Source organism: Schistocerca piceifrons, unplaced genomic scaffold, assembly GCF_021461385.2.
Source record: "Schistocerca piceifrons isolate TAMUIC-IGC-003096 unplaced genomic scaffold, iqSchPice1.1 HiC_scaffold_968, whole genome shotgun sequence".
NCBI classification, from domain to species: Eukaryota; Metazoa; Arthropoda; class Insecta; order Orthoptera; family Acrididae; genus Schistocerca; species Schistocerca piceifrons.
In genome coordinates, this window is record NW_025729243.1 from 272,501 (window position 1) to 277,500 (window position 5,000).

The 5,000-nt window shown below is 53.2% G+C and overlaps 1 non-coding gene across 1 annotated transcript in view; it reads left to right on the plus strand.

Moving 5' to 3' along the window:
- Window positions 1-3,314: 3,314 nt before the first annotated feature.
- Window positions 3,315-5,000, plus strand: part of LOC124774692 — a 1,909-nt gene continuing 223 nt past the window's right edge. The window contains exon 1 of the ribosomal RNA XR_007015440.1: window positions 3,315-5,000. This exon is cut by the window's right edge and continues 223 nt beyond it. This is a non-coding gene — a ribosomal RNA (small subunit ribosomal RNA).

Genomic DNA, 5,000 nt, shown 5'->3' on the forward strand with positions numbered 1-5,000 from the left:
CGGGCGCACATACAATATGTAAGCACCAGCATGGAACAACATCCAGTGCATCCTCTCCGCCACATTACACAATCCACACTATCACAACCAGACCAGGAGGTCCATGCGGAAAATACAATATCCCACCCTTTCGACATCCACCATTGCGCAGATCAGGCACCAACACCCACACATGTCCTATACAACGGTGCACCCAACATCACAATAGTACCTCCTGTCACAGCGCACAAACAATGACATGAGTCAAAGACACAGGTCTGACACAAGCATAGAATTGGAGCGCCGCCTCTAATAAGCCAAAGGTGCATACTGACGTGACAAATCTGATCATGTCACAAGCATTCACTTACTATAATCACTATCAACGAACCTGCCGCCCCCGCCCCCCCCTACACCTTTCCTTACAACAACGTGTAACCTAACCTAACCTAACCTATGTTGTACCTTAACCTAACCTATGTTGTACCTTAACCTAACCTATGTTGTACCTTAACCTAACCTATGTTGTACCTTAACCTAACCTATGTTGTGCCTTAACCTAACCTATGTTGTGCCTTAACCTAACCTATGTTGTGCCTTAACCTAACCTATGTTGTGCCTTAACCTAACCTATGTTGTGCCTTAACCTAACCTATGTTGTGCCTTAACCTAACCCATGTTGTGCCTTAACCTAACCCATGTTGTGCCTTAACCTAACCCATGTTGTGCCTTAACCTAACCCATGTTGTGCCTTAACCTAACCCATGTTGTGCCTTAACCTAACCCATGTTGTGCCTTAACCTAACCCATGTTGTGCCTTAACCTAACCCATGTTGTGCCTTAACCTAACCCATGTTGTGCCTTAACCTAACCCATGTTGTGCCTTAACCTAACCCATGTTGTGCCTTAACCTAACCCATGTTGTGCCTTAACCTAACCCATGTTGTGCCTTAACCTAACCCATGTTGTGCCTTAACCTAACCCATGTTGTGCCTTAACCTAACCCATGTTGTGCCTTAACCTAACCCATGTTGTGCCTTAACCTAACCCATGTTGTGCCTTAACCTAACCCATGTTGTGCCTTAACCTAACCCATGTTGTGCCTTAACCTAACCCATGTTGTGCCTTAACCTAACCCATGTTGTGCCTTAACCTAACCCATGTTGTGCCTTAACCTAACCCATGTTGTGCCTTAACCTAACCCATGTTGTGCCTTAACCTAACCCATGTTGTGCCTTAACCTAACCCATGTTGTGCCTTAACCTAACCCATGTTGTGCCTTAACCTAACCCATGTTGTGCCTTAACCTAACCCATGTTGTGCCTTAACCTAACCCATGTTGTGCCTTAACCTAACCCATGTTGTGCCTTAACCTAACCCATGTTGTGCCTTAACCTAACCCATGTTGTGCCTTAACCTAACCCATGTTGTGCCTTAACCTAACCCATGTTGTGCCTTAACCTAACCCACGTCGTGCCTTAACCTAACCCACGTCGTGCCTTAACCTAACCCACGTTGTCGCCTAACGTAACCCACGTTGTCGCCTAAACCTGCTCTGTAATTGTTATACGACTCGTTCAATTAGTGTAGTGTTGCCCACCCGCAACCCTCGCAATATAGTTCGCTACTCGCACTCCCCGCTCCCCTGTGTATCGCTTCATGTTAAACACCTTGCAAGTCTTGCTCACTTTCCACATGCTCCTGCTGTACACTGTAATGTGGATGGCAGCAGGACGTACATGCCGCCCCTCCCCACGTCCCCACCTTGCCCCCTGCCTTCGCAAGCTGGTTGGTGAGAACTTTGCATGTTCAATGCCCTCCGCATGCGACGTACTCAGGCTACGTTGTGGTGCGGCCTGTGTCAACTGTCCGCTAATGTCGTACGCGTAAACCACAATCTGTACTGCACATTCGTCCTTATGTACTGAATGATACATCGTGGCACATGTGTGACCGTACAACGACTGCGCCCAAAAACGGCGGACCATACAGTGCAAATATTGTGCACGCAGCTACGTGTCGTCTCCCTATGAGAGCTGGATTGCAGTGTGGTACGCCATAGAGACGTGTGGGAGGAACGGACGCCGTGGATGGCGATCAGCATGAGCTGTCTGTTGATGTATTCGGACCTAGTCGTCTCTCCTCACACACCGTGATGGCATGGTGCACCGCGTTCCATATCTGCGACATGCTACAGAGGCCGGTTGACAGTCGTTCGAGCAATGGACATCGCATACGTACGGGGGCCACCTTCCACGTATTGTCTAGGCGTGCACATTTTGTTGCGTGTATGTGGGCAGACGTAGTGTGGCGTGACACCTGACACAGGCATGCAATAATCGTGGAAGTTGCAAATGGCGATGGACGCCTGCGTTTTCTGGTGAAGTTACGCAAATGAACAAATGGTAACCTGTTGTGGTGCGGTTGTTCTCGCTAGGGGTGAATCGGTGATGGCGACGATAGGTTGAGGTACTAACCGGTTGTTCCAGCGATACCCACCATGCCGACGAAACTGAACGGCATCTGGGTGTGAAGCGATACGCGGCGGTGGCTGGGTGGGACCGTCCCCGGCCGGTGAGGGGGCGCCTCCCGGCGTGCTGGCCGCGCGGTGCGTGGGCGCACGCGCTACAGCCGGCTGGTGGGGGCGGCCAGTGGCAGGCGCGCCGGCCGACGGACGCGGCAGGCGTCGCAGCTGCGCGCCGGCGCACCCTGCGCGCGGCGCCGTGCGGCCAAAGTAGGTCCTCGCGGGCCCGGTGCGAAGCGCGGTGGACATCTTCAGTGTGCTGGTCCGATTGAGGACTGTGTGCGTTGAGGATGCGCTGCCGCCCGGCGCTCGGCGCCGCGACGCCGTCTGCTGCTCGGTCGCCCCAGCGGTTCTCGCTGGTGGTTTGTATCGCAGCTGTGCGGATGTGTTGGCGCGTGCGCTGTGCTGGGAGAGTTCGCTTCGGCACCCAAGTGGGGCTTTTGTCCTTCTGTGGCGCTGGCGTTGGAGCTGCCGGTCACCGTAGGTGGCGCGTGTTGTCTCCCGCCGGCAATGCCACGACAGCACGCTCCCGGGCCTCTGTCGGCAGCGGCAAGCTCAGTTGGGAGCACGGGTGGTCGCACCGAAAGCGTCTACTCGCCTAACTCCGGGCGATTGCGCCTCTCTCGAACCCGACCAAGTACTTGGGACGGCGCTGCGCGCCGCCGGGACCTGAGAGGGTTTCGAGGTGTATTGTGCAGGGGAGCTCAGCCTCCTCCTGTTTGCAGAATGATTGAGCGGACGCTTGCGTGTTCGCGCGGGCCCCCGGGACACACTCCCGGGCGGCCGGCTGCTCAGCTCTAGTTGACGCAGCTCCCTGGTTGATCCTGCCAGTAGTCATATGCTTGTCTCAAAGATTAAGCCATGCATGTCTCAGTACAAGCCGCATTAAGGTGAAACCGCGAATGGCTCATTAAATCAGTTATGGTTCCTTAGATCGTACCCACGTTACTTGGATAACTGTGGTAATTCTAGAGCTAATACATGCAAACAGAGTCCCGACCAGAGATGGAAGGGACGCTTTTATTAGATCAAAACCAATCGGTCGGCTCGTCCGGTCCGTTTGCCTTGGTGACTCTGAATAACTTTGGGCTGATCGCACGGTCCTCGTACCGGCGACGCATCTTTCAAATGTCTGCCTTATCAACTGTCGATGGTAGGTTCTGCGCCTACCATGGTTGTAACGGGTAACGGGGAATCAGGGTTCGATTCCGGAGAGGGAGCCTGAGAAACGGCTACCACATCCAAGGAAGGCAGCAGGCGCGCAAATTACCCACTCCCGGCACGGGGAGGTAGTGACGAAAAATAACGATACGGGACTCATCCGAGGCCCCGTAATCGGAATGAGTACACTTTAAATCCTTTAACGAGTATCTATTGGAGGGCAAGTCTGGTGCCAGCAGCCGCGGTAATTCCAGCTCCAATAGCGTATATTAAAGTTGTTGCGGTTAAAAAGCTCGTAGTTGGATTTGTGTCCCACGCTGTTGGTTCACCGCCCGTCGGTGTTTAACTGGCATGTATCGTGGGACGTCCTGCCGGTGGGGCGAGCCGAAGGCGTGCGACCGCCCCGTGCGTGCTCGTGCGTCCCGAGGCGGACCCCGTTGAAATCCTACCAGGGTGCTCTTTATTGAGTGTCTCGGTGGGCCGGCACGTTTACTTTGAACAAATTAGAGTGCTTAAAGCAGGCAAGCCCGCCTGAATACTGTGTGCATGGAATAATGGAATAGGACCTCGGTTCTATTTTGTTGGTTTTCGGAACCCGAGGTAATGATTAATAGGGACAGGCGGGGGCATTCGTATTGCGACGTTAGAGGTGAAATTCTTGGATCGTCGCAAGACGAACAGAAGCGAAAGCATTTGCCAAGTATGTTTTCATTAATCAAGAACGAAAGTTAGAGGTTCGAAGGCGATCAGATACCGCCCTAGTTCTAACCATAAACGATGCCAGCCAGCGATCCGCCGCAGTTCCTCCGATGACTCGGCGGGCAGCCTCCGGGAAACCAAAGCTTTTGGGTTCCGGGGGAAGTATGGTTGCAAAGCTGAAACTTAAAGGAATTGACGGAAGGGCACCACCAGGAGTGGAGCCTGCGGCTTAATTTGACTCAACACGGGAAACCTCACCAGGCCCGGACACCGGAAGGATTGACAGATTGATAGCTCTTTCTTGATTCGGTGGGTGGTGGTGCATGGCCGTTCTTAGTTGGTGGAGCGATTTGTCTGGTTAATTCCGATAACGAACGAGACTCTAGCCTGCTAACTAGTCGCGTGACATCCTTCGTGCTGTCAGCGATTACTTTTCTTCTTAGAGGGACAGGCGGCTTCTAGCCGCACGAGATTGAGCAATAACAGGTCTGTGATGCCCTTAGATGTTCTGGGCCGCACGCGCGCTACACTGAAGGAATCAGCGTGTCTTCCTAGGCCGAAAGGTCGGGGTAACCCGCTGAACCTCCTTCGTGCTAGGGATTGGGGCTTGCAATTGTTCCCCATGAACGAGGAATTC